Source organism: Scatophagus argus, chromosome 23, assembly GCF_020382885.2.
Source record: "Scatophagus argus isolate fScaArg1 chromosome 23, fScaArg1.pri, whole genome shotgun sequence".
NCBI classification, from domain to species: Eukaryota; Metazoa; Chordata; class Actinopteri; family Scatophagidae; genus Scatophagus; species Scatophagus argus.
In genome coordinates, this window is record NC_058515.1 from 9,113,130 (window position 1) to 9,135,722 (window position 22,593).

General features: G+C 41.5%; 2 long non-coding RNA genes across 3 annotated transcripts; both read left to right on the forward strand.

The window, feature by feature from the left end:
- The first annotated feature begins 10,526 nt into the window (after nucleotides 1–10,526).
- Nucleotides 10,527–12,197, forward strand: LOC124054603. Its single transcript, XR_006842420.1, has 3 exons — nucleotides 10,527–10,911; nucleotides 11,799–11,863; nucleotides 11,939–12,197. It is a non-coding gene; the product is annotated as an uncharacterized LOC124054603 (long non-coding RNA).
- A 3,232-nt stretch (nucleotides 12,198–15,429) lies between these two features.
- Nucleotides 15,430–16,677, forward strand: LOC124054602. Of its 2 annotated transcripts, none has more exons than XR_006842419.1 (4): nucleotides 15,430–15,699; nucleotides 16,107–16,171; nucleotides 16,264–16,412; nucleotides 16,495–16,677. It is a non-coding gene; the product is annotated as an uncharacterized LOC124054602 (long non-coding RNA). The 2 variants fall into 2 exon arrangements; XR_006842418.1 differs by having other exon boundaries at nucleotides 16,528–16,672.
- The last annotated feature ends 5,916 nt before the right edge of the window (nucleotides 16,678–22,593 follow it).

Sequence of the window (22,593 nt, forward strand, 5' to 3'; positions counted from 1 at the left end):
ATGAATGTAAAATTCCAGTTTAGGTTTTACTTTACAGAGATCATATTGTAACTTGTGTTAAATTAACTGAACAAATGCAGCACCCATCCATCCATTTTCTATACCGCTTATCCGTCAGGGTCGAGGGGGAGCTGGAGCCTATCCCAGCTGACTACGGGCGAGAGGCGGGGTTCACCCTGGACTGGTCGCCAGTCAATCGCACGGCTGACACACAACCACACACGCACACACTCATACCCAGGGGCAATGTAGAGTAGCCAATTAACTTAGCGTGTATGTTTTTGGTATTGTGGGAGGAAGCCGGAGTACCCGGAGAAAAATAGAGTCAAAATAGTAAACTGTCAATTTTCTTATTTATACAAAGTGTATTTATGTTATCATGTACAGATGTATTCTGTTATATTTCTTGTTTGTACAGTTTCTGTCAGAAATGTTGCAATGATCACAATACAAAATCTTTGAAGAATTCAAATGGTCTCTTGTGTGATGTTGACGATGACTGTATAAATATTTATCATGCACCTCCACTTCATCTCACTGGACTGAAAGGAAGCAAAAATATCCCAAATACATGCGGTACCAGCTTGCATTGGTGATATAATTTGGAGCCAGAGTCACCAGTGTTGTGGATCAAATTCTGCTCACCAGCTCAATCACAAGCAAGACCCAGCTGTCAATCATGACATGACACCCCTTTTTTAAAAGTGACACTTTTTTTGATTTGACTCTTTTTTAATTTTCAAATAAAAAAAACCCCTCTGGTGTACTCATTGTTCTATTTATAATAAACAACAAAATCTGTATCAAATACCCATGTTCATCCACAGGGGGGAGCTAACACACCTTTGAAATGTGCTGCTTCATGACACACAGTTCCCTTTCTCCTCCATCAGTATAATTTCAAGTTGTAAGTATAAATTCAGTATAAACTGAGTTGGTGAAATGTGAAAATAACAATTCATGGGCCATGTTAGCCTTTCAAGCAAGTTCAGAGCAAGGATTGATGTTCAGAACTACACGAAACAGAATGCAATCGTTTTATAAGGTCAAATTTCAAATTTCCTGCATTGTTGCTGTGGTAATATTTATGAGTGATATGGTTATTGTCAGCCATATCTGAATTATGACAATCAGAAATGCAATATACAATACAATACAATATAACTTTTAACCGAGGGAGGATCAAATACATATATGTATCACGTAACATTTTTCAGCTATATCACTGTCAGCTCCTACAGAAAATTATTGTTATTTTATAGCAGGTTCAAGAATAGTCAACAAGACAAAACTAATTTGCTGATGTTTGTGATTGACAGAATCACTCACAATGTTTGACCGACAGGTCTCTGGGAAGTACAATGCAAAAACAACACAGGGCTTGGCTACATAGCTGAGAGGTAGAAAATACACCACCCAACCCACTTGTGATTATTGGTTATTGTGGTTATTCTGTACTGGTTATGTGATTCCATGTTAATGTAATTAATTAATTAAGGAAGAATAATTATATTGCTGGGAAGTACCAAAAAAATGTGATGTAAAAACAAATAATTTTAGGCCACATGGTTCCTACTGGTTGTAAATCATGCATTTATACACAGGTATTAAATTGAATATGAAATAAAAATGTATCACAGAAACCAATACATTATGGATTTGTACTTTGTCTATTGTTAGGTACTTTAACCATACTGTTTCATTCAATTAAATTTAATTCAGCTTCATTTATAAAGTGATTTAAAAACAACACTGTCGGCCAAAGTGCTGTATACACGTTTAAAAACAAAACAAAACAAAAAAACAGTTAAAAAACATGACAGAAATAAAAATTAATTAAAAGGCAATAAAAGAGAGAGAAGAAGATATAAAAACAATTAAAACAATTAAACAATAAAAAAAAAAAACTATAGGGAAACAATAAAAGCAAACATGTCACTCTGAGTTAAAAGCCAAAGCCTAATCATGTTTCATGTATTTACAGGCTTTTTCCTACAACTCCACATATCCTTTTCAGCAGTTATTTAATATGTCTGAATATACACTTCAACAATTAAATACTTTTCCTGCTTTACAATTTCATTAAAACACTATTTGCTTGTCCCAACCTTTCACACAGGTGGAATTTATTTCAACATTCACACGGTTGGAATGCTGCAGCAACTTGTTTCACAGGAGAGACGGGTGTATAATACCAGTTAAATTTCATAATGCTGTCCTGTGATTGCTTAGCTGTGACAACCCTAAAAAATGTATCATGCATGAGTGACGTCATTAACCTTTATTCTGGTCCAATATATAGTGGCCCTAAAAAATATGGGCTGTCAGAAAAGGTGAAAGGTTTACAGCATCACAGATAAGTTAACTGGACTGACTTTAAAGATGGGTAAATAGTTTAAAACATTTAATGCAAATAGAAAGAGGGAATTTCTAACGTTTCATCTTATGTCTTTTTTATTTTGGGTAAGTATATTTTTAAGTCTATACATACACTTTTGTGTGTTTATACACTGTGTAACTGATAGAGTGTGTGTTTGTTTAATCTTTATGTACTTTTTTTTAACCAGTTTTCAGCCACATTCAAGTTTACTCCAAATTCTTATTCTCATATATTCTCACATAGTTAAATGATTGTCAAGTTAACATTATGAATTAGTGATTCTTTAAGATTTTAAGATGTTGTGAAAACTTGCTTCAAGTCTTTCTCTTTAGCTGATATGAATTAAAAGCACTATTTATTTGTATCATGGTAAAATGCAATTGGAATCATATTATTACATTTAGATGCAAATATGTATAATAATTAAGATATACATAAGAAGAACATGACAGTATTGGTTTTTCTAGGGATCTCTTTTTGCCTTTTTTGTGTACCTGTGAACATTGGTATAGACTGAATGATTAGGGTGGTGAAAGAGCAGTTTCCCCACTGAATGCACCTGTCTGTTCAAATACTATGCTTGTTGATTTAGTGCAAGTAGACACGTATATTTCATCAACTTTAACCTGGACAAAGATCTAATAGAGAAACAGAGTCTAAATAAATTGGAAACTTAAAATAGAATATGAGAAGAATAACATTTGTTAGTGAGAAATTAAGAAACAGTTGGTTTTTTTGGGGGTTTTTTTTTACCACTCATTTCTGACAACTTGACATGATTTCTTTTTGCTGTTGCAATGTATTGGCCTTAGGATACTGAAATGGGGGCTTGTGACTTGAAATAGACCTTTTCTTGCAAATTAAACAGCAAATCTCCACACTGACTTGGCTTTATAAAATTAGCAGAAATACTCCATCTATCTTTTTAAAAAAATGTTGCATGTATTTTAGTCCATAGTACATACACATTGTCTCTTTTTATCAGTTGAGTTACTGTACTGTATTTTGTTATAACATCCTGCTTCACAGGAGTGAAATTCACATTTTATTATTGTTGGATTTTTTGGTTTCAGAGAGGACTCCAATAAGCAGATGACAGACACAGGTAAATGGTTAATAAACTTTTAATGGAGATATTCAGTAAATACAAACAAAACACACAATAGAAATAGTTCACAAGAACGGGAAACAAACAGGCAGATAACCAGGCAGCAGATGAGTGCAAAAGTCTAATTCAGATGTCCAGAATGAAGAATCTGAAACACAAAGGCAAACTCCAAAAGCTGGGGGATACGTTGTTGGGGATATATGTTCATTTAAAATATCTCTTTGATTTAAAATACAATTGGACAGAAATACAAAGGGTGAAAGAATTCATATTAAATTTTGATTGTTGTAATTAGGATTTATCTTTTTAAGATAAATGATTTTTTAAAAAAAATATATTGTACACTCACATAACAACAGAAGAGAGAAAGTAAAAATTCTAATGTCTAGTAACCGTAGTGCAAAATGTTTCAACATGTTGCTTGTGTGAATGAGTATCTATTGTCTATTGTATTATCTATTTTAGACTCAAAGGAGGAAAAGATGGGTGTTGGATGGATCATAATTTTCCTAATTCTAATAGGTAAGCTGAGTGATATTGTTTTTAGAGTGTCTTCATGGAACAAGTGTACGATATGACAAATATATATGATATGACAAAAATTTGAAAAGAGTATTTCCTAAAGATATGCCATAATGACTTTTCAACAACATCTGTTCCAACAACAACAGCTGCAGAAACAACAACAACAACTGCAGACACAACAACACCAGCACCCTCAATGACAGCTACAGAAACATCTGATCCAACAACAACAGCTGCAGAAACAACCCTTGTTCCAACAACAACAGCCGCAGGAGCAGCAACACCTTCTGGAACAACTACAGCTGCAGAAACAACAACAAATGCTCTGACATCAACAGCCACAGAAACACCTGCTCCAACAACAATGGCAGAGACACCAACGCCTTCTGTAACAACAGCTGCAGAAACAACAACATCTGTTCTAACAACACTAGCAGAAACAACAACACCTGCTTCAACAACAACAACAGAAACACCAACACCTTCTGTAACAACACTGGCAGAAACAACAACAACATCTGTACCAACAACTACAGCCACAGAAACAACAACATCTGTTCCAACAACTACAGCTGCAGAAACAACAACACCTGTTCCAACAACAACAGCTGCAGAAACAACAATAACATCTGTTCCAACAACAACAGCCGCAGAAACAACAACACCTGTTCCAACAACAACAGCCGCAGAAACAACAACACCTATTCCAACAACAACAGCTGCAGAAACAACAACACCTGTTCCAACAACAACAGCTGCAGAAACAACAATAACATCTGTTCCAACAACAACAGCTGCAGAAACAACAACATCTGTTCCAACAACTACAGCCACAGAAACAACAACACCTGTTCCAACAACAACAACTGCAGAAACAACAATAACATCTGTTCCAACAACTACAGCAGCAGAAACAACAACACCTGTTCCAACAACTACAGCTGCAGAAACAACAACACCTGTTCCAACAACAACAACTGCAGAAACAACAATAACATCTGTTCCAACAACTACAGCTGCAGAAACAACAACACCTGTTCCAACAACTACAGCTGCCGAAACAACAACACCTGTTCCAACAACAACAACTGCAGAAACAACAATAACATCTGTTCCAACAACTACAGCTGCAGAAACAACAACACCTGTTCCAACAACTACAGCTGCAGAAACAACAACATCTGTTCCAACAACAACAACTGCAGAAACAACAGTAACATCTGTTCCAACAACAACAGCTGCCGAAACAACAACACCTGTTCCAACAACTACAGCCACAGAAACAACAACACCTGTTCCAACAACAACAGCTGCAGAAACAACAATAACATCTGTTCCAACAACTACAGCCACAGAAACAACAACACCTGTTCCAACAACTACAGCCGCAGAAATAACACCTGTTCCAACAACAACAGCTGCAGAAATAACAACATCTGTTCCAACAACTACAGCTGCAGAAACAACAACACCTGTTCCAACAACAACAGCTGCCGAAACAACAACACCTGTTCCAACAACTACAGCCACAGAAACAACAACACCTGTTCCAACAACAACAGCTGCAGAAACAACAATAACATCTGTTCCAACAACTACAGCCACAGAAACAACAACACCTGTTCCAACAACTACAGCCGCAGAAACAACAACACCTGTTCCAACAACAACAGCTGCCGAAACAACAACACCTGTTCCAACAACTACAGCCACAGAAACAACAACACCTGTTCCAACAACAACAGCTGCAGAAACAACAATAACATCTGTTCCAACAACTACAGCCACAGAAACAACAACACCTGTTCCAACAACTACAGCCGCAGAAACAACAACACCTGTTCCAACAACAACAGCTGCCGAAACAACAACACCTGTTCCAACAACTACAGCCACAGAAACAACAACACCTGTTCCAACAACAACAGCTGCAGAAACAACAATAACATCTGTTCCAACAACTACAGCCACAGAAACAACAACACCTGTTCCAACAACTACAGCCGCAGAAACAACAACATCTGTTCCAACAACAACAGCTGCAGAAACAACAACACCTGTTCCAACAACAACAGCTGCCGAAACAACAACACCTGTTCCAACAACAACAGCTGCAGAAACAACAATAACATCTGTTCCAACAACTACAGCTGCAGAAACAACACCTGTTCCAACAACAACAGCTGCAGAAACAACAATAACATCTGTTCCAACAACAACAGCCGCAGAAACAACAACACCTGTTCCAACAACAACAGCCGCAGAAACAACAACACCTATTCCAACAACAACAGCTGCAGAAACAACAACACCTGTTCCAACAACAACAACTGCAGAAACAACAATAACATCTGTTCCAACAACTACAGCTGCAGAAACAACAACACCTGTTCCAACAACTACAGCTGCAGAAACAACAACACCTGTTCCAACAACAACAGCTGCAGAAACAACAATAACATCTGTTCCAACAACTACAGCCACAGAAACAACAACACCTGTTCCAACAACTACAGCCGCAGAAACAACAACACCTGTTCCAACAACAACAGCTGCAGAAACAACAATAACATCTGTTCCAACAACTACAGCCGCAGAAACAACAACATCTGTTCCAACAACTACAGCTGCAGAAACAACACCTGTTCCAACAACAACAGCTGCAGAAACAACAACATCTGTTCCAACAACTACAGCCGCAGAAACAACAACACCTGTTCCAACAACAACAGCTGCCGAAACAACAACACCTGTTCCAACAACTACAGCCACAGAAACAACAACACCTGTTCCAACAACAACAGCTGCAGAAACAACAATAACATCTGTTCCAACAACTACAGCCACAGAAACAACAACACCTGTTCCAACAACTACAGCCGCAGAAACAACACCTGTTCCAACAACAACAGCTGCAGAAACAACAACATCTGTTCCAACAACTACAGCTGCAGAAACAACAACACCTGTTCCAACAACAACAGCTGCCGAAACAACAACACCTGTTCCAACAACAACAGCTGCAGAAACAACAATAACATCTGTTCCAACAACTACAGCCACAGAAACAACAACACCTGTTCCAACAACTACAGCCGCAGAAACAACACCTGTTCCAACAACAACAGCTGCAGAAACAACAACATCTGTTCCAACAACTACAGCTGCAGAAACAACAACACCTGTTCCAACAACAACAGCTGCCGAAACAACAACACCTGTTCCAACAACAACAGCTGCAGAAACAACAATAACATCTGTTCCAACAACTACAGCCGCAGAAACAACAACACCTGTTCCAACAACAACAGCTGCAGAAACAACAACATCTGTTCCAACAACAACAGCTGCAGAAACAACAACACCTGTTCCAACAACAACAGCTGCAGAAACAACAATAACATCTGTTCCAACAACAACAGCTGCAGAAACAACAACATCTGTTCCAACAACTACAGCTGCAGAAACAACAACACCTGTTCCAACAACAACAGCTGCCGAAACAACAACACCTGTTCCAACAACAACAGCTGCAGAAACAACAATAACATCTGTTCCAACAACTACAGCTGCAGAAACAACATCTGTTCCAACAACTACAGCCACAGAAACCACAACATCTGTTCCAACAACTACAGCTGCAGAAACAACAACACCTGTTCCAACAACAACAACTGCAGAAACAACAATAACATCTGTTCCAACAACTACAGCTGCAGAAACAACAACATCTGTTCCAACAACTACAGCTGCAGAAACAACAACATCTGTTCCAACAACTACAGCTGCAGAAACAACAACACCTGTTCCAACAACAACAACTGCAGAAACAACAATAACATCTGTTCCAACAACAACAGCTGCAGAAACAACAACATCTGTTCCAACAACTACAGCTGCAGAAACAACAACACCTGTTCCAACAACAACAGCTGCCGAAACAACAACACCTGTTCCAACAACAACAGCTGCAGAAACAACAATAACATCTGTTCCAACAACAACAGCTGCAGAAACAACATCTGTTCCAACAACTACAGCCACAGAAACCACAACATCTGTTCCAACAACTACAGCTGCAGAAACAACAACACCTGTTCCAACAACAACAGCTGCAGAAACAACAATAACATCTGTTCCAACAACTACAGCTGCAGAAACAACAACACCTGTTCCAACAACTACAGCTGCAGAAACAACAACACCTGTTCCAACAACAACAGCTGCAGAAACAACAATAACATCTGTTCCAACAACTACAGCCACAGAAACAACAACACCTGTTCCAACAACTACAGCCGCAGAAACAACAACACCTGTTCCAACAACAACAGCTGCAGAAACAACAATAACATCTGTTCCAACAACAACAGCTGCAGAAACAACAACACCTGTTCCAACAACAACAGCTGCAGAAACAACAATAACATCTGTTCCAACAACAACAGCTGCAGAAACAACAACATCTGTTCCAACAACTACAGCTGCAGAAACAACAACACCTGTTCCAACAACAACAGCTGCCGAAACAACAACACCTGTTCCAACAACAACAGCTGCAGAAACAACAATAACATCTGTTCCAACAACAACAGCTGCAGAAACAACATCTGTTCCAACAACTACAGCCACAGAAACCACAACATCTGTTCCAACAACTACAGCTGCAGAAACAACAACACCTGTTCCAACAACAACAACTGCAGAAACAACAATAACATCTGTTCCAACAACAACAGCTGCAGAAACAACATCTGTTCCAACAACTACAGCCACAGAAACCACAACATCTGTTCCAACAACTACAGCTGCAGAAACAACAACACCTGTTCCAACAACAACAACTGCAGAAACAACAATAACATCTGTTCCAACAACAACAGCTGCAGAAACAACAACATCTGTTCCAACAACTACAGCTGCAGAAACAACAACACCTGTTCCAACAACAACAGCTGCCGAAACAACAACACCTGTTCCAACAACAACAGCTGCAGAAACAACAATAACATCTGTTCCAACAACAACAGCTGCAGAAACAACATCTGTTCCAACAACTACAGCCACAGAAACCACAACATCTGTTCCAACAACTACAGCTGCAGAAACAACAACACCTGTTCCAACAACAACAACTGCAGAAACAACAATAACATCTGTTCCAACAACTACAGCTGCAGAAACAACAACACCTGTTCCAACAACTACAGCTGCAGAAACAACAACACCTGTTCCAACAACAACAGCTGCAGAAACAACAATAACATCTGTTCCAACAACTACAGCCACAGAAACAACAACACCTGTTCCAACAACTACAGCCGCAGAAACAACAACACCTGTTCCAACAACTACAGCCGCAGAAACAACAACACCTGTTCCAACAACAACAGCTGCAGAAACAACAATAACATCTGTTCCAACAACTACAGCTGCAGAAACAACAACACCTGTTCCAACAACAACAGCTGCAGAAACAACAATAACATCTGTTCCAACAACTACAGCCGCAGAAACAACAACATCTGTTCCAACAACTACAGCTGCAGAAACAACACCTGTTCCAACAACAACAGCTGCAGAAACAACAACATCTGTTCCAACAACTACAGCTGCAGAAACAACAACACCTGTTCCAACAACTACAGCTGCCGAAACAACAACACCTGTTCCAACAACAACAGCTGCAGAAACAGCAACATCTGTTCCAACAACTACAGCTGCAGAAACAACAACACCTGTTCCAACAACAACAGCTGCAGAAACAACAATAACATCTGTTCCAACAACAACAGCTGCAGAAACAGCAACATCTGTTCCAACAACTACAGCTGCAGAAACAACAACACCTGTTCCAACAACAACAGCTGCCGAAACAACAACACCTGTTCCAACAACTACAGCTGCAGAAACAACACCTGTTCCAACAACAACAACTGCAGAAACAACAATAACATCTGTTCCAACAACTACAGCTGCAGAAACAACAACACCTGTTCCAACAACTACAGCTGCAGAAACAACAACACCTGTTCCAACAACTACAGCTGCAGAAACAACAACACCTGTTCCAACAACAACAGCTGCAGAAACAACAATAACATCTGTTCCAACAACTACAGCCACAGAAACAACAACACCTGTTCCAACAACTACAGCCGCAGAAACAACAACACCTGTTCCAACAACTACAGCCGCAGAAACAACAACACCTGTTCCAACAACAACAGCTGCAGAAACAACAATAACATCTGTTCCAACAACTACAGCCGCAGAAACAACAACATCTGTTCCAACAACTACAGCTGCAGAAACAACACCTGTTCCAACAACAACAGCTGCAGAAACAACAGCAACATCTGTTCCAACAACAACAGCTGCAGAAACAACAACATCTGTTCCAACAACAACAGCTGCAGAAACAACAGCAACATCTGTTCCAACTACAGCTGTAGAAACAACAACATCTGTTCCAACAACAACAGCCACAGAAACGACAACACCTGCTCCAACAACAACGGCAGAGACAACAACATCTGTTCCAACAACAACAGCTGCAGAAACAACATCTGTTCCAACAACAAATGCGGCAACCACACCACTTGCTGTAACAATAACCCCTGCATCAACAACAGTAACACATGTGGCAACAACAACACCTGCTGCAACTGCAGTAACAACAACAGCTGTGACAGTAACACCTTCCACAACAACAACTCAGGCAACAACAACACCTGCTGTGACCACACCTACCAATCTTGCAACTGCTGCACCAACAGCTGTGGCATTCACAACATTAAGGTTGACTTTCAGATCTCTTCGAAACACATTTACAAATGACTTGCGGGATTCATCATCGGCAGCTTTTAGAAATCTAGCTTCATTGATAAAGACACAGGTAAGTCTCACTTCCTGGAGTAAAATCTACTTCTAGTACAAAGACAGAATTATTTTATAGAAGCTCTAGCCTCTACACAAATAATTGAAATGCTATGGTAACACTTAATAATTCACCCAGTGATTTACAGTGTATGGAGTGTAATTGTGCTGTATGAATTAGGTAACACTAAGATACTTACCTGTTCCTGCTGCTACTTAGCTATAAAGGGAAAAAAGCATGTCAGCACATTGCAATGAAGCCATTAGTTTTTCAGCACATTGATTTTGGACCCTGAGCAGATCACACACACACACTGAGACAAAAGTAAACATTCAGAGTCAGCAGGAGAACAATGCAACAGAGTACAATCTGGCAAGTGACTTCAACCAAATTACCAGGTAGGGTACTGAATAATCTGGTGGAGTGTGGATAAATGAACCGGTCCTGAAGTAGTCTGGCAAAGGGTGGCATTGATGAGGAAAATAAGAAGCAGTTGTGCTGCAAGACTGGTGAAAGATTCAATCAGTAGACCACACCTAGCTCTGAATGGCATACACAATCAGAGACACATAGAGACAGCAGAAACGGAAAAATGGGGATCAAAACATAAGGCAGGGGAAACAAATGAGAACACAAGGAAAACAAAGGGGGAAATGACAGAATAATGGCTGCAGCCTATCGAACCATTAATTATCTACAAATGTTTAAAGTGTAGGAGTATTTTAAACAGACACCTAGTGACCCAACAAGGCCCAAAAACATGCCCCACACAGCAAAATATACACATATACATTAAATACATAAATAGGCCACTTACTCAAATTTCCAGAAGAAATAGATTGAGAAGAAAAATTGAGAAATAGATGTAAAAGGTGTTAAACACAAATTGTTTTCTGTTTCTGTAGCTTGAACCTCAGTTTCAAATGGCATTCCCTTCCTCGTTCAAGTCATTGGACATAGTGTCATTCAGGTAATGTTGGTAGACTCAGTACTTTAACAATTTAAGAACAGTGTCCGCATTCTCAAATTTCATAATTTTTTTCAGAAATGGATCGATTATCACCGACATGAACCTCATTTTTGAAAGCACATCTGTGCCTAATGACACAAATATCACAAGTACATTGATCGATGCAGCATCAAACGTCACCAGCTTCGACGTTGAGAGCAGCTCCATCAATGTAAATGTCATAGGTAAGTATACAAAATTGAGCGCTAATGGATCAAAAATTCAAAGACTGTACAACTATTTGTAAAATAAATGTTTTCTCAAAAACAGCAGCAACAACGACACCTATTGTAACAACAACAGCTGCAGAAACAACATCTGTTCCAACAACTACAGCTGCAGAAACAACAACACCTGCTTCAACAACAACGGCAGCAACACCAACACCTTCTGTAACAACACTGGCAGAAACAACAGCAACATCTGTTCCAACTACAGCTGCAGAAACAACAACATCTGTTCCAACAACTACAGCCACAGAAACAACAACACCTGTTCCAACAACAACAGCTGCAGAAACAACAGCAACACCTGTTCCAACTACAGCTGCAGAAACAACATCTGTTCCAACAACTACAGCTGCAGAAACAACAACATCTGTTCCAACAACTACAGCTGCAGAAACAACAACACCTGCTCCAACAACAACGGCAGAGACACCAACACCTTCTGTAACAACACTGGCAGAAACAACAACACCTGTTCCAACAACAACAGCTGCAGAAACAACAGGAACATCTGTTCCAACTACAGCTGCAGAAACAACAACATCTGTTCCAACAACTACAGCCACAGAAACAACAACACCTGTTCCAACAACAACAGCTGCAGAAACAACAGCAACACCTGTTCCAACTACAGCTGCAGAAACAACATCTGTTCCAACAACAACAGCTGCAGAAACAACAACATCTGTTCCAACAACTACAGCTGCAGAAACAACAACACCTGCTCCAACAACAACGGCAGAGACACCAACATCTTCTGTAACAACACTGGCAGCAACAACAACACCTGTTCCAACAACAACAGCTGCAGAAACAACAGCAACATCTGTTCCAACTACAGCTGCAGAAACAACAACATCTGTTCCAACAACTACAGCCACAGAAACAACAACACCTGTTCCAACAACAACAGCTGCAGAAACAACAGCAACACCTGTTCCAACTACAGCTGCAGAAACAACATCTGTTCCAACAACTACAGCTGCAGAAACAACAACATCTGTTCCAACAACTACAGCTGCAGAAACAACAACACCTGCTCCAACAACAACGGCAGAGACACCAACACCTTCTGTAACAACACTGGCAGAAACAACAACACCTGTTCCAACAGAAGAAACAACAACCCCTGCTGCAACCACATCATCTGCTTCTACAACAACAGTAGCAGCAACATCAACAGCAGTTGCGGAAACAACAACACCTGTTCCAACAACAACAGCTGCAGAAACAACAACATCTGTTCCAACAACTACAGCTGCAGAAACAACAACATCTGTTCCAACAACCACAGCTGCAGGAACAACAACACCTGCTCCAACAACAACAGCTGCAGAGACATCAACACCTTCTGTAACAACACTGGCAGCAACAACAACACCTGCCCCAACAACAACAGCTGCAGAAACAACAGCTATTCCAACAACAACGGCCGCAGGAACAACAACATCTTCTGTAACAACACTGGCAGCAACAACAACACCTGCCCCAACAACAACAGCTGCAGTAACAACACTTGTTCCAACAACAACAGCTGCAGAAACAACAACAACTGCTCCAACAACAAGTACAGAGACATCAACACCTGTTGTAACAACACTGGCAGCAACAACACCTGTTCCAACAACAACAGCTGCAGAAACAACAACACCTGCTCCAACAACAACAGCTGCAGAAACAACACCTGCCCCAACAACAACAGCCGCAGGAACAACAACACCTGCCCCAACAACAACAGCGGCAGAAACAACAGCAACACCTGTTCCAACTACAGCTGCAGAAACAACATCTGTTCCAACAACAACAGCTGCAGAAACAACAACATCTGTTCCAACAACTACAGTTGCAGAAACAACAACACCTGCTCCAACAACAACAGCTGCAGAAACAACATCTGTTCCAACAACAACAGCTGCAGAAACAACAGCAACACCTGTTCCAACTACAGCTGCAGAAACAACATCTGTTCCAACAACAACAGCTGCAGAAACAACAACATCTGTTCCAACAACTACAGTTGCAGAAACAACAACACCTGCTCCAACAACAACAGCTGCAGAAACAACATCTGTTCCAACAACAACAGCTGCAGAAACAACAACATCTGTTCCAATAACAACAGCTGCAGAAACAACATCTATTCCAACAACCACAGCTGCAGGAACAACAACACCTGCCCCAACAACAACAGCTGCAGGAACAAGAACACCTGTTCCAACAACAGCTGCAGAAACAACAACACCTGTTCCAACAACAACAGCTGGAGAAACAACACCTGTTCCAACAACAACGGACGCAGCAACAACAACAGCTGCCCCAACAACAACAGCTGCAGAAACAACAGCTATTCCAACAACAACGGCCGCAGGAACAACAACATCTTCTGTAACAACACTGGCAGAAACAACAACACCTGTTCCAACAACAACAGCTGCAGTAACAACACCTGTTCCAACAACAACAGCTGCAGAAACAACAACAGCTGCTCCAACAACAAGTACAGAGACATCAACACCTGTTGTAACAACACTGGCAGCAACAACACCTGTTCCAACAACAACAGCTGCAGAAACAACAACACCTGCTCCAACAACAACAGCTGCAGAAACAACACCTGCCCCAACAACAACAGCCGCAGGAACAACAACACCTGCCCCAATAACAACAGCTGCAGTAACAACACCTATTCCAACAACAACAGCTGCAGAAACAACGACACCTGTTCCAACAACAGCTGGAGAAACAACAACACCTGTTCCAACAACAACAGCTGCAGAAACAACAGCAACACCTGTTCCAACTACAGCTGCAGAAACAACATCTGTTCCAACAACAACAGCTGCAGAAACAACAACATCTGTACCAACAACTACAGCCACAGAAACAACAACATCTGCTCCAACAACAACGGCAGAGACACCAACACCTTCTGTAACAACACTGGCAGAAACAACAACACCTGTTCCAACAGAAGCAACAACAACCCCTGTTGCAACCACATCATCTGCTTCTACAACAACAGTAGCAGCAACATCAACAGCAGCTGTGGAAACAACAACAGCAGAGACAACAACACCTGTTTCAACAACAGCTGCAGAAACAACAGCAACATCTGTTCCAACAACAACAGCTGCAGAAACGACGACACCTGTTCCAACAACAACAGCTGAAGAAACAACAACACCTGCTCCAACAACAACACTGGCAGCACCAACAACACCTGTTCCAACAACAACGGCCGCAGGAACAACACCACCTTCTGTAACAACACTGGCAGCAACAACAACAGCTGCAGAAACAACACCTGCCCCAACAACAACAGCTGCAGTAACAACAACAGCTGCTCCAACAACAAATGCAGAGACATCAACACCTTCTGTAACAACACTGGCAGCAACAACAACACCTGCTGTGACCACACCTACCAATCTTGCAACTGCTGCACCAACAGCTGTGGCACTAACAACATTAAGGGTGACTTTCAGATCTCTTCGAAACACATTTACAAATGACTTGAGGGATTCATCATCGGCAGCTTTTAGAAATCTAGCTTCAGTGATAAAGACACAGGTAAGTCTCACTTCCTGGAGTAAAATCTACTGCTAGTACAATGACAGAATTATTTTATAGAAGCTCTAGCCTCTACACAAATAATTGAAATGCTATGGTAACACTTAATAATTCACCCAGTGATTTACAGTGTATGGAGTGTAATTGTGCTGTATGAATTAGGTAACACTAAGATACTTACCTGTTCCTGCTGCTACTTAAATGTAGGTACAAAGGAAGAAAGCTAGACTATGGCAAGCAATTGTTCGTTATCGAAGAAAAGAGTAATAAATTATCCTCAACACTTACCTTCATCTATGCCTATATTACAAATGTACCGCTTACTCAAATTTCCAGAAGAAATAGATGGAAACATTGAGAAACAGATGTAAAAGGTGTTAAATACAAATTGTTTTCTGTTTCTGCAGCTTGAACCTCAGTTTCAAATGACATTCCCTTCCTTGTTCAAGTCATTGGAAATTGTATCATTCAGGTAATGTTTGAAGACTCCTTCATTTTTTTAACTGTTTAATAGCAGTGTCCTCACTCTCAGATTTCAAACTGTTTGTTGTTTTTTCTTTGCAGAAACGGATCAGTCATCACTGAAATGAATGTCACCTTTGAAAGTGCATCTGTGCCAAACGACACACAAATTACAAGTGCGTTGATCAGTGCAGCTTCAAACGTCACCGACTTTGACATTGAAGGAAACTCCATTACTGTGAATGTCATAGGTAAGTCAGCAAAACTGAATGCTAATTGGTCAAAATTCAATGACTGTGCAACTTTGTAAAACAAATGTTTTGGCCTAAACAGCAGCAACAACAACACCTTCTGTAACAATAACAGCAGCAACAACAACACCTGCTCCAACAACAATGGCAGAGACACCAACGTCTTCTGTAACGACAACAGCTGCAGAAACAACAACATCTGTTCCAATAACAACAGCTGCAGAAACAACATCTATTCCAACAACCACAGCTGCAGGAACAACAACACCTGCTCCAACAACAACAGCTGCAGAGACAACAACAGCTGCAGAGACAACAACAGCTGCCCCAACAACAACAGCTGGAGAAACAACACCTGTTCCAACAACAGCTGCAGAAACAACAACATCTGTAGAGACATCAACACCTGGTCTAACAACAACATCTGCAGCAACAACAACACCTGCCCCAACAACAACAGCTGCAGAAAGAACAACACCTGCTCCCACAACAACAGCTGCAGAAACAACACCTATTCCAACAACAACAGCTGCAGAAACAACACCTATTCCAACAACAACAGCTGCAGGAACAACAACATCTGCAGAGACATCAACACCTGTTCTAACAACAACAACAGCTGCAGGAACAACAACAGCTGCTCCAACAACAACAGCTGCAGAAACAACGACACCTGTTCCAACAACAACAGCTGCAGAAACAACATCTATTCCAACAACCACAGCTGCAGGAACAACAACACCTGCTCCAACAACAACAGCTGCAGAGACATCAACACCTTCTGTAACAACACTGGCAGCAACAACAACACCTGCTCTGACAACAACAGCTGCAGAAACAACATCTATTCCAACAACCACAGCTGCAGAAACAACAACACCTGCTCCAACAACAACAGCTGCAGAAACAACACCTATTCCAACAACCACAGCTGCAGGAACAACAACAGCTGCTCCAACAACAACAGCTGCAGAAACAACATCTATTCCAACAGCTACAGCTGCAGAGACATCAACACCTTCTGTAACAACACTGGCAGCAACAACAACACCTGCTCTGACAACAACAGCTGCAGAAACAACATCTGTTCCAACAACTACAGCTGCAGAAACAACAACAACACCTGCTCCAACAACAACAGTTGCAGAGACATCAACACCTTCTGTAACAACACTGGCAGCAACAACAACAGCTGCCCCAACAACAACAGCTGCGGTAACAACACCTGTTCCAATAACAACAGCGGCAGAAACAACATCTATTCCAACAACCACAGCTGCAGGAACAACAACACCTGCTCCAACAACAACAGCTGCAGAGACATCAACACCTTCTGTAACAACACTGGCAGCAACAACAACAGCTGCCCCAACAACAACAGCTGCGGTAACAACACCTGTTCCAACAACAACAGCTGCAGAAACAACAACATCTGCAGAGACATCAACACCTGTTCTAACAACAACAACAGCTGCAGAAACAACGACATCTGTTCCAACAACAACAGCTGCAGGAACAACATCTATTCCAACAACCACAGCTGCAGGAACAACAACACCTGCTCCAACAACAACAGCTGCAGAAACAACACCTATTCCAACAACAACAGCTGCAGGAACAACAACATCTGCAGAGACATCAACACCTGTTCTAACAACAACAGCTGAAGGAACAACAACATCTGCAGAAACATCAACACCTGTTCCAACAACAACAGCTGCAGGAACAACATCTATTCCAACAACCACAGCTGCAGAAACAACAACACCTTCTGTAACAACACTGGCAGCAACAACAACACCTGCCCCAACAACAACAGCTGCAGAAACAACACCTATTCCAACAACAACAGCTGCAGGAACAACAACATCTGCAGAGACATCAACACCTGTTCTAACAACAACAGCTGCTCCAACAACAACATCTGCAGAGACATCAACACCTGTTCTAACAGCAACAGCTGCAGGAACAACAACAGCTGCAGAAACAACGACACCTGTTCCAACAACAACAGCTGCAGAAACAACATCTATTCCAACAACCACAGCTGCAGGAACAACAACACCTGCTCCAACAACAACAGTTGCAGACACATCAACACCTGTTCCAACAACAACAGCTGCAGAAACAACATCTATTCCAACAACCACAGCTGCAGGAACAACAACACCTGCTCCAACAACAACAGTTGCAGAGACAACAACACCTGTTCCAATAACAACAGCTGCAGAAACAACATCTATTCCAACAACCACAGCTGCAGGAACAACAACACCTGCTCCAACAACAATAGCTGCAGAGACATCAACACCTTCTGTAACAACACTGGCAGCAACAACAACACCTGCCCCAACAACAACAGCTGCAGAAACAACAGCTATTCCAACAACAACGGCCGCAGGAACAACAACATCTTCTGTAACAACACTGGCAGCAACAACAACACCTGCTGTGACCACACCTGCCAATCTTGCAACTGCTGCACCAACAGCTGTGGCACTAACAACATTAAGGGTGACTTTCAGATCTCTTCAAAACACATTTACAAATGACTTGAGGGATTCATCATCGGCAGCTTTTAGAAATCTAGCTTCAGTGATAAAGACACAGGTAAGTCTCACTTCCTGGAGTAAAATCTGCTGCTAGTACAATGACAGAACTATTTTATAGAAGCTCTAGCCTCTACACAAATAATTGAAATGCTATGCTAACGAATTAGGTAACACTAAGATACTTACCTGTTCCTGCTGCTACTTAAATGTAGGTACAAAGGAAGAAAGCTAGACTATGGCAAGCAATTGTTCGTTATCGAAGAAAAGAGTAATAAATTATCCTCAACACTTACCTTCATCTATGCCTATATTACAAATGTACCACTTACTCAAATTTCCAGAAGAAATAGATGGAAACATTGAGAAACAGATGTAAAAGGTGTTAAATACAAATTGTTTTCTGTTTCTGCAGCTTGAACCTCAGTTTCAAATGACATTCCCTTCCTTGTTCAAGTCATTGGAAATTGTATCATTCAGGTAATGTTTGAAGACTCATTTTTTTTAACTGTTTAATAGCAGTGCCCAGTGTGATTTCAAACTGTTTATTGTTTTTTCTTTGCAGAAATGGATCAGTCATCACTGAAATGAATGTCACCTTTGAAAGTGCATCTGTGCCAAACGACACACAAATTACAAGTGCGTTGATCAGTGCAGCTTCAAACGTCACCGGCTTTGACATTGAAGGAAGCTCCATTACTGTGAATGGCATAGGTAAGTCAGCAAAACTGAATGCTAATTGGTCAAAATTCAATGACTGTGCAACTTTGTAAAACAAATGTTTTGGCCTAAACAGCAGCTGCTCTGACAACAACAGCTGCAGAAACAACAACATCTGTCCCAATAACAACGGCTGCAGAAACAACAACACCTTCTGTAACAACACTGGCAGCAACAACAACACCTGCCCCAACAACAACAGCTGCAGAAACAACACCTATTCCAACAACAACAGCTGCAGGAACAACAACATCTGCAGAGACATCAACACCTGTTCTAACAACAACAGCTGCAGGAACAACAACAGCTGCAGAAACAACACCTATTCCAACAACCACAGCTGAAGGAACAACAACATCTGCAGAGACATCAACACCTGTTCCAACAACAACAGCTGCAGGAACAACATCTATTCCAACAACCACAGCTGCAGGAACAACAACACCTGCTCCAACAACGGCTGCAGAAACAACAACACCTTCTGTAACAACACTGGCAGCAACAACAACAGCTGCAGAAACAACACCTATTCCAACAACAACAGCTGCAGGAACAACAACATCTGCAGAGACATCAACACCTGTTCCAACAACAACAGCTGCAGGAACAACATCTATTCCAACAACCACAGCTGCAGGAACAACAACACCTGCTCCAACAACAACGGCTGCAGAAACAACAACACCTTCTGTAACAACACTGGCAGCAACAACAACACCTGCCCCAACAACAACAGCTGCAGAAACAACACCTATTCCAACAACAACAGCTGCAGGAACAACAACATCTGCAGAGACATCAACACCTGTTCTAACAACAACAGCTGCAGAAACAACAACACCTGCCCCAACAACAACAGCTGCAGAAACAACACCTATTCCAACAACAACAGCTGCAGGAACAACAACATCTGCAGAGACATCAACACCTGTTCTAACAACAACAGCTGCAGGAACAACAACAGCTGCAGAAACAACGACACCTGTTCCAACAACAACAGCTGCAGAAACAACATCTATTCCAACAACCACAGCTGAAGGAACAACAACATCTGCAGAGACATCAACACCTGTTCTAACAACAACAGCTGCAGAAACAACAACACCTGCTCCAACAACAACAGCTGCAGAAACAACAACACCTGCCCCAACAACAACAGCTGCAGAAACAACACCTATTCCAACAACAACAGCTGCAGGAACAACAACATCTGCAGAGACAACAACACCTGTTCCAACAACAACAGCTGCAGAAACAACATCTATTCCAACAACCACAGCTGAAGGAACAACAACATCTGCAGAGACATCAACATCTGTTCCAACAACAACAGCTGCAGGAACAACATCTATTCCAACAACCACAGCTGCAGGAACAACAACACCTGCTCCAACAACAACGGCTGCAGAAACAACAACACCTTCTGTAACAACACTGGCAGCAACAACAACACCTGCCCCAACAACAACAGCTGCAGAAACAACACCTATTCCAACAACAACAGCTGCAGGAACAACAACATCTGCAGAGACATCAACACCTGTTCTAACAACAACAGCTGCAGGAACAACAACAGCTGCAGAAACAACGACACCTGTTCCAACAACAACAGCTGCAGAAACAACATCTATTCCAACAACCACAGCTGCAGAAACAACAACACCTGCCCCAACAACAACAGCTGCAGAAACAACAACACCTGCCCCAACAACAACAGCTGCAGAAACAACACCTATTCCAACAACAACAGCTGCAGGAACAACAACATCTGCAGAGACAACAACACCTGTTCCAACAACAACAGCTGCAGAAACAACATCTATTCCAACAACCACAGCTGAAGGAACAACAACATCTGCAGAGACATCAACATCTGTTCCAACAACAACAGCTGCAGGAACAACATCTATTCCAACAACCACAGCTGCAGGAACAACAACACCTGCTCCAACAACAACGGCTGCAGAAACAACAACACCTTCTGTAACAACACTGGCAGCAACAACAACACCTGCCCCAACAACAACAGCTGCAGAAACAACACCTATTCCAACAACAACAGCTGCAGGAACAACAACATCTGCAGAGACATCAACACCTGTTCCAACAACAACAGCTGCAGAAACAACACCTGTTCTAACAACAACAGCTGCAGAAACAACAACACCTGTTCTAACAACAACAGCTGCAGAAACAACAACACCTGTTCCAACAACAACAGCTGCAGAAACAACAACACCTGCCCCAACAACAACAGCTGCAGGAACAACAACAGCTGCAGAAACAACGACACCTGTTCCAACAACAACAGCTGCAGAAACAACATCTATTCCAACAACCACAGCTGCAGAGACATCAACACCTGTTCTAACAACAACAGCTGCAGAAACAACAACACCTGTTCCAACAACAACAGCTGCAGAAACAACAACACCTGCCCCAACAACCACAGCTGAAGGAACAACAACAGCTGCAGAAACAACAACACCTGTTCCAACAACAACAGCTGCAGAAACAACATCTATTCCAACAACCACAGCTGCAGAGACATCAACACCTGTTCTAACAACAACAGCTGCAGAAACAACAACACCTGTTCCAACAACAACAGCTGCAGAAACAACAACACCTGTTCCAACAACAACAGCTGCAGAAACAACATCTATTCCAACAACCACAGCTGAAGGAACAACAACATCTGCAGAGACATCAACACCTGTTCCAACAACAACAGCTGCAGGAACAACATCTATTCCAACAACCACAGCTGCAGAAACAACAACACCTGCTCCAACAACAACGGCTGCAGAAACAACAACACCTTCTGTAACAACACTGGCAGCAACAACAACACCTATTCCAACAACCACAGCTGAAGGAACAACAACATCTGCAGAGACAACAACACCTGC